Source organism: Gossypium arboreum, chromosome 6 (genome assembly GCF_025698485.1).
Source record: "Gossypium arboreum isolate Shixiya-1 chromosome 6, ASM2569848v2, whole genome shotgun sequence".
Classification (NCBI taxonomy): Eukaryota; Viridiplantae; Streptophyta; class Magnoliopsida; order Malvales; family Malvaceae; genus Gossypium; species Gossypium arboreum.
In genome coordinates this window covers 24,201,214-24,210,704 of record NC_069075.1, presented here as the reverse complement: position 1 = coordinate 24,210,704, position 9,491 = coordinate 24,201,214, and positions in this window count along the sequence as shown.

Here is a 9,491-nt window from a genome sequence, read left to right as displayed (position 1 = left end):
ACTCAAGATATTATTTTTAGGGTGGCAGTGACGCAGCTTGCCAGCCTACCTGGAAAATTTTAAATGGACTGTGAGATTAATTAAGTTAAGTCTATATGCACCTTGTGTTCGACTCCGGCAACAGTTTCGGGCACGGGGTGTTACAGATTGGTTGACCGTACATGATGCAATTGTAAATTGCAAAAGAAAAACCATTGATTTGAGGTGTGTAAGTAACGAGATAATCCGAGTTGAGTCTACGGACTTGAATGGATTGCCGGCTGTAATATCATCGACGTTGGCTCAGAAATATGTAAGAAAGGGGTGTGAAGCATACCTTGCGTACGTACTTGATGAACAAAGAGTTAGAAAAGAAGCCTGAATCTGTGCCGGTGGTTTGTGAATATCTGGATGTTTTTCCCAAAGAATTACCGGGTTTACCACCTATTCGGGAGGTAGAGTTTGGTGTTGAGCTTGTACCTGGGACTACACCGATTTCGATAGCTCCGTATCGTATGGCACCAATGGAATTGAAGGAATTGAAAGCTCAGTTGCAAGAGTTGATGGATAGAGGTTTCGCTCGACCAAGTTTCTCACCTTGGGGTGCACTAGTATTGTTTGTGAAAAAGAAGGAAGGAACCATGAGGCTGTGCATCGACTATCGTCAGCTGAATAAGGTGACAATAAAGAATAAATATCCGATACCGCGTATTGACGATTTGTTTGATCAACTAAAGGGAGCCTCAGTGTTTCAAAGATAGATTCGAGATCGGGTTATTATCAGTTGCGAATTCGAGATTCGGATATACCCAAAACTGCTTTCAGAACGAGATACGGTCACTATGAGTTCTTAGTGATGCCGTTTGGACTCACTAATTGTAACACCCCGTACCCGAGTCCGCTGCCGGAGTCGGACACGAGGGGTTAACGGCTTAAACCATTCACTTTCGCAGTCCATTTTAAAAATTTTCCAGGCAGTTGGCTAACTGCGTCACTGTCACTTTAAAAATCATATCTTGAGTTCCAAAACTCGAAAACCAGTTTCATAATTTTTCCCTGAAACTAGACTCATATATGCATCTACAAATTTGTTTCTAGAATTTTTGGTCAGGCCAATTAGTACAGTTTATTAGTTAAAGTCTCCACTGTTACAGGGTGCAACTACACTGACCTTCATGCATTACGACCTGGATATCTCCCTGTACAGGGCTTCAATACTGATGCCGTTTCTTTCTATAGAAACTAGACCCAAAGAGGAATCTATACCTATATGGAATGACTCCTAATTATCTCTGGTTAATTTACAATAAATTTCCAAAGTCAGAACAGGGAATCCAGAAACTGTTCTGGCCCTGTTTCATGAAAACCTAAATATCTCTTAACATACAACTCATATGACCGTTTCGTTTCTTCCATATGAAATTAGATTCATCAAGGTTCATTTACATAATTTATTCACTATTTAATTCCATTCCTACTATTTTTAGTGATTTTTCACATCCACATCACTGCAGCTGTCAACCTCTGTCCTTAAGGTAGATTTTTCCTACTTCATAATTTCCTTGATTCAACTAGCCCTTTTAGCATACATGGCACAAAAGATGATCACGATTAACCATTCCAAGGGCTAATCGGTTCCAAACATTTCCACATCTCTTAATGAACAACATACAAAATGATTATGATACCATGCCAAAGTGTATACAAGCCATTTTCGCATGGCTAAAAGTTTACATACCAAATTTTCAACAAAACATATTAGCCTATACATGCCAAAATGTTCTCCTAGACCCACTAAGAAGAAAGTACCAAAAGTTGCTAGCCGTGTGATGACTTTGACGACGGTCCCGAGCACACCAAAATGGATCAAGAACCTAGATAAGCAACAAACAAGCACACCAAATGAGTACATAACTCAGTAAGTCATAAGCACTACTCTACCGTCCAACAATAATAATCATAAGTGAAAAACAAATAACACAAAATCATTTTTTCCAAATCATAACAACTATGCTACAATTTCTTAAATTTTTGGTTCGATCTCATGCCAAGTCCTTCAATTAAATCAATGCCAAGTCAGCCCAATCAATGTAGACCCATTTCCTCAAGTTTGGAACAACGATGCACTAGATAAATTTATGCATACACTGCACAACCTCAAATTCGATATTTAGTTAATAGCTCAATAACTTACCTCATTCATCACAATTTATACCAACAACCAAACGTTGCACACATAGTGCTTATTATGTTCGCACACATAGTGCCATAGTAAATCGCACACATAGTGCTATAGTAAGTCGCACACATAGTGCCATAGTAAATCGCACACATAGTGCATTTGAGATTCCCTCATGCTTCAACCTCCCAATCGGCACACATAGTGCCACATAATTTTTGCACACATTGTGCCCTATGTCGATTCATCATGGTAAAGCAATTTACTAAATTCAAATTGTACATATGGTCATATTAATAAGTAGGAGAATCACTCAAAAATATCTATCCAAGGAGTTCTCACAAAAAGTGCTTAAGGACTTACCTTGCGTTGAGTGTAACTGTTCCACCCGCTACTCGATGTCCTTGGCTTTGCCCTTGCTTGTTTCCCTTCTTTAACTTCTCGGCTTAATAAATAAATAAACTAGGTTAATCATATTGCTATACATTTATAATTCAATTACACATGCATATGTATATTTGTATATTCGCAACCCTCTTACTAATTACCCATTTAGTCGATTATATACATGATTAAAGGTAACATCACGAATGGGCATACTTATATATATATATATATACATACCCGAATGTGCACCAAAAATTTGACTCAACATCACCTACATGCTCACTTTGATGGCCGAATATATATATACATGTATAGTGTCATCTATAACATCATCTAAACACCTAAATTCTTCTCATGCACACTTGATCAACTTTTTCCCAATCTAGCATAGCTTCACCTCCATTTGTGATATCATATAAATTTGCATGTTGCTACATTTCTTAAGTTCAACATCTTTATGCCCATTATAGCCACTCCCATAATCAAATTCTAAAAATCGGCAACATCCCCTTTCAACTATGTTAGCCGAATACTCATCCCCTTATTAGTCCCAACTTCGGCACCTCCAACAAAATGACTTAACATCTTCACTTTCATGCTAACATAACAAGCAACTTAGTTCATCCATACAACTAACATGTTAATAGCATCAAGGTATCAACTAAAATTTTTAAGCTTCTTGTCAAATTCCAACTCGCCAACAACCCCAAATCCATCCATAGGATAGATAGAATTCAAACTAACAACCAAAAATATACATGAATTTAAAGGAATAACTTCAACATACCTCAACTTAGATACTAGTATGGCCGACTTCTCCAAAGTTTTTCTCTTTTTTTTTCACTTGGTTTTTCGGCTAAAGGGTAGCAAGGATGAACACCCTTTTTTTGTTCATTTTCTTATTATTAATCTTTATTTTTCCTCTATTTTAATTGCTTACCAATATTAAATAATAATAACAACATAATCTTGGAAGAATGAAGCCATGCTTGGCGGCCACTCAACATAGTTTGGGGCATTTTGACATGCAAACCCAACTTTTCATATTTCAATACTATTTGGTCCTCACTTATTTACCTATCAAATTTTCTAAGTCTCTCAACTAAATCCTTTCGAGCAAGATTCACATTCCTAAGATAAAAATTAAAACATCAAATTTTTATACAAGTACTACCACACATATAAGGTATGCAAATAAAATTTTAACTAAATTTTATGACTCGGTTTTGTGGTCCCGAAACCACATTCGACTAGGGTCAAATTAGGGTCATACAACTCTCCCCACATAAGGAATTTTCGTCCCGAAAAATCTTACCATGAATAAGTTCGGATAACGATCCTTCATAAAGTCCTCAAGTTCCCAAGCGGCTTCTTCGATTCCGTGTTTATGCCACAACACCTTTACTAATGGGATTTTCTTATTTCGCAACTCTTTTACTTCACGCATCAAAATGCGAACCGGCTCTTCTTCATAACTCAAATTAGGCTAAATCTCGATCTCAGATGGAGTGATTACGTGTGATGGATCGGACCTATATCGTCGAAGCATCGAGACATGAAAAACTTTGTGAATCTTTTCGAGCTCAGGGGGCAAAATTAATCGGTACGCGACTAGTCCAACTCGTTCGGATACTTCATACGGACCGATGAACCTCGGACTCAATTTGCCCTTACGACCGAATCTAAGCACCTTCTTCCAGGGTGAAACTTTGAGAAATACCTTGTCTCCAACCTGATATTCAATGTCTTTTCTTTTCAAATCCGCATACGACTTTTGACGATCCGAAGCGACTGTCAAACTTTCACGAATTACTCGACCTTTCTGCTCAGCATCCTTAATCAAATCAACCCCAAAAATTTTACTTTCACTAAGTTCAGTCCAAAATAATGGGGTACGACATTTACAACCATATAAGGCCTCGTAAGGTGCCATCTTAAGGCTTGATTGAAAACTATTGTTGTAAGCGAATTCGATCAAAGGCAAATATCTTTCCCATGAACCACAAAACTCTAAGGCGCAACATCTCAACATATCCTCGAGTATCTGAATTATTCGTTCAGATTGGCCATCAGTTTGGGGATGAAATGCGGTGCTAAAATGCATCTTAGTACCCAACGCTTCTTGTAACTTTTTCCAAAATCGCAATGTAAATCTTGGGTCTCTATCTGACACGATAGAAATAGGTACCCCATGCAATCGAACAATTTGGGAGATGTATAATTACGCCAATTTATCGAGCGAAAAATCATGCAGACGAGGATAAAATGAGCGGACTTGGTCAATCTATCAACAATAACCCGCATCGAGTCTTTCTTACTCGAGTCAAAGGTAACCCGGATACAAAGTCCATTGTCACTCGATCCCATTTCCATTCGGGTATCATGATTGGTGGAGTAATCCCGATGGCACTTGATGCTCCGCTTTTACTTGTTGACATATCAAACACCTCAAACAAATTGAAATGTCTCGTTTATACCCGCCACCAAAATTGACGTTTGGATCGTTGTACATTTTAGTACTACCCGGTGGATAGACATTCGCCACTATGAGCCTCATTCAAAATCATCGAAAGAAGTTCCGAATTTCTTGGAACACATAATCGACCCTTGAACGTCAAGCAATCATTGTTGTCGATCCGAAACTCCGATTCCTCATTCGAGGCACATTCAGCTCGTTTAGCGACCAATTCAGCGTCGACTTTCTGGGATTCAAGTATTTGATGAATCAATAATGGTTTGGCCTTTAATTCAACTACTAGCACCTCATCGGGTGAAACGGATAGGTGAGCATCCATTGCTCTCAAAGCAAACAGTGCTTTACGACTCAAAGCATCGGCAACCACGTTAGCCTTTCCCGGGTGATAATCAATAACAAGTTCATAGTCTTTCAACAACTCAAGGCAACGTCTTTGTCGCAGATTTAGATCTCTTTGAGTCATCAAATATTTAAGACTTTTGTGGTCCGAATAAATATGGCACCTTTCCCCAAACAAGTAAGGCTGCCATATTTTCAGGGCGAACACTATGGCCGCCAATTCAAGATCATGGGTCGGATAGTTTCTCTCATGCGGCTTTAATTGTCTCGACGCGTAAGCCACAACTCGACCTTCTTGCATCAACACACAACCTAGCCCAAGTAAGGATGCATCACTATAAATGACAAACTCTTTCTGGGACTCGGTTGTACTAGCACCGGAGCTTGGTTAAGCAGTCTTCGATCGATCGAAACTTTTCGGCGGTTTTCATCATTCAACTCAACATCTTTTGGAGTAGTTTCACAAGCGGCGCAATATTATCGAGAAACCCTTACAAAACGTCGGTAGTATCCGCAAGCCCCAAAAGCTCCTAACTTCATGAACGTTCTCGGAGGTTTCCAATTGAGTATGGTCAAATTTTGTTCGGATCTACTCTAACGCCTCGATCACGACACCACGTGCCCCAAAAAGCTAACCTCCTTCAACCAAAATTCACATTTATGAATTTTATGTATAACTTCTTGTCTCATAAAATCGTAATACTACCCTCAAATGCTCGGCATGTTCACTTCATCTTGGGAGTAAACTAAAATATCATCAATAAACACAACCACAAATCGATCCAAGTATGGCTGAATACTCGATTCATTAAATCCATAAATACCGAGGGCATTAGTGAGCCCAAACGGCATCACTAAGAATTCAGAGGATATGTACCTCGTTCTAAAAGCGGTTTTGGGTATGTCCGAGTCTCGAACCTCAACTGATAATAACCAGATCTCAAATCTATCTTGGAAAATCTGAGGCTCCCTTTAATTGATCAAACAAATCATCAATACGTGGCAACGGTATTTATTCTTTATGGTCACTTTATTCAATCGACGATAGTCGATGCACAATCTCATGGTTCCATCCTTCTTTTCACAAACAATACGGTGCACCCATGGAGAAAAACTCGGTCGGCGAAACCTCGTCCATCAATTCTTGCAATTGAACTTTCAATTCCTTTAATTCGTTAATTCCATACGATCACGGGCTATTGAGATGGCGTGGTACCGTACAATCTCGATGCGAATTCCACCTCTCGAACCGGTGGCAACCCCAGTAACTCCTCGGAAAAACATCTAAATACTCACAAACCATGGTATCGACTCAAGTTTCCTTTCCATCTCTTTGCTATCAAATACATACGCAAGGTATGTTTCACACCCTTTTCACATATCTCGGCGGTCATTGAAGATATTATCGCTGCACCCCTTCAAATCGGTAGACTCAACTCGGACTACCTCATCATGTGCACTCCTCAAATCGATGGTTTTCTTTTGCGGTTCACCTGCATCATGTACGGTCAACCAATCCATACCAAGAATGACATCAAATTCACAAGCGGTAAAAGCATCAAATCGGTAGGAAAAGCGATTCTCGGATTATTAGAGGGCATCTCTTACACACTTTATCAACAAGTACGTATTGACCCAAAGGGTTTGACACTCGAATCACGAACTCGAGAGACTCAACGGTAGAGTCTTGCTTTGGATGCTAAGGTTTCACATACATATGAATGAGTAGAGCCGGGGTCAATCGATGCAATCACATTAGTATCAAAGAGAGTGAAAGTACCGGTGATGACGTCGGGAGGATGCCTCCTCTCGTGCCCCAATGGCATATGCTCTAGCAGAGTGCGGTCTCGTCTCGAACAGCCGTGTCGAGGCCCTCTCGACTACCGCCCTACCTCCTAAAATTCTCGGTGGTCTACCTCTAACTGTCACTCCACTAGGTCTTGTACCTTGCATATTATTCTTCTCATCAAGCTCCGTGCAATCTCTAATGAAATGGTCTTTCGAACCGCATCCGTAACAGGCTTTGTTAGTAGACTTACCCCAACATTCACCTAGGTGTCGTCTTCCACATTGGGGGCATTCAGGTTTCTCTTGACGATTATTGCCCACACTAGCTACCGAAGTAGCTCTGGAGTCTGTCGATGGTCGTGCTCTGATGGAAATTCCCGCAGTCGTCCTCGACTTACTAGTGTCCTCCCTGAACTTCTTTACAGCCGAGAACGGAGCTTTACTCGTCGATCTTTTACGATAGTCTCTAGCTTCAAATTCAGCCTTCTTCTTCTCCTTTCCAAGTTCTTCCGCCTTGCAGGCTCGTTCGACTAGTGTTACGAACTCCTTTATCTCCAAAATACCCACTAGTAGCTTTAAATCTTCATTCAATCCTTCTTCAAATCTTTTGCACATAGCAACCTCATTGGCCACACACTCCCGGGCATACCGACTGAGTCTTACGAACTCATGTTCGTATTCAGATACTGTCATACGACCTTGCTTGAGTTCTAAGAATTTCTTACGTTTTTGATCGATGAACCGTTGACTAATATACTTCTTTCGAAATTCCACTTGAAAGAAATCCCAAGTAACTCGCTCGTTTGGGACTATGGAAATCAAGGTCCTCCACCAATAGTAGGTCGAGTCCCGCAACAAGGATATAGCACACTTCGGACATTCATCGGTGTGCATGACAATTCATCAAACACCGAATGGTGTTATCAAGCGTAACTCGGCTCTTTCGCCATCATCAAGAATTATGGCCCCGAACTCCTCAAATTTCGCTTCCTAATCAAGTCTCATGTAGCTTACTCAACCTCACAGATCGATGGCAGAAGGCATTACGTGCTCTTGGGTGGATTATTCAAATTCGAAAATTGTTGGACAATAGGATTGGTTCGGGCATATTATGCGACCCACTCATTCATCATGGTAAAGAAGGCTTGTTTAGCCCCTCACCTTGATTTTTCGCAGATGACCGAGGTTCAACAGTGGCGTCCCTTGTGCGAGAGCAGCCGCTACACTTTCAACGTCATCCGCCAAGGTTCTCTCTACATCGGGATCCATTTACTAATCAAAAAAATTTAACCGTCGAAGTCATCACACATTTGAACATTAACATTAAGGCATGTATAGCTAGACTCATACGTGCTATGGTAGTCCTAGAACCGACTAAACCATAGCTCGATACCAATAAAATTGTAACACCCGTGCAGAGTCCATTGGGAGTCGGACACGAGGTTTAACGCTTAAACCATTCACTTTCGCAATCCATTTTAAAATTTTCCAGGCGGTTGGCTAAGCTGCGTCACTGTCACTTTAAAAATCATATCTTGAGTTCCAAAACTCGAAAACCAGTTTCGTAATTTTTCCCTGAAATTAGACTCATATATAAATCTACAAATTTGTTTCTAGAATTTGTGGTCAGGCCAATTAGTACAGTTTATTAGTTAAAGTCTCCACTATTACAGGGTGCGACTACACTGACCTTCATGCATTACGACCTGGATATCTCCCTGTACAGGGCTTCAATACTGATGCCGTTTATTTCTATAGAAACTAGACCCAAATAGGAATCTATACCTATATGGAATGACTCCTAATTATCTCTGGTTAATTTACAATGAATTTCCAAAGTCAAAACAGGGAATCAAGAAACCGTTCTGGCCCTGTTTCACGAAAACCTAAATATCTCTTAACATACAACTCATATGACCTTTTCGTTTCTTCCATATGAAATTAGATTCATCAAGATTCATTTACATAATTTATTCACTATTTAATTCCATTCCTACTATTTTTAGTTATTTTTCACATCCACATCACTGCAGCTGTCAACCTCTGTCCTTAAGGTAGATTTTACATACTTCATAAATTCCTTGATTCAACTAGCCCTTTTAGCATACATGGCACAAAAGATGATCACGATTAACCATTCCAAGGGCTAATCGATTCCAAACATTTCCACATCTCTTAATGAACAACATGAAAAATGATTATGATACCATGCCAAAGTGTATACAAGCCATTTTCGCATGGCTAAAAGTTTACATACCAAATTTTCAACAAAACATATTAGCCTATACATGCCAAAATGTTCTCCTAGACCCACTAAGAAGAAAGTACCAAAAGTTGCTAGCA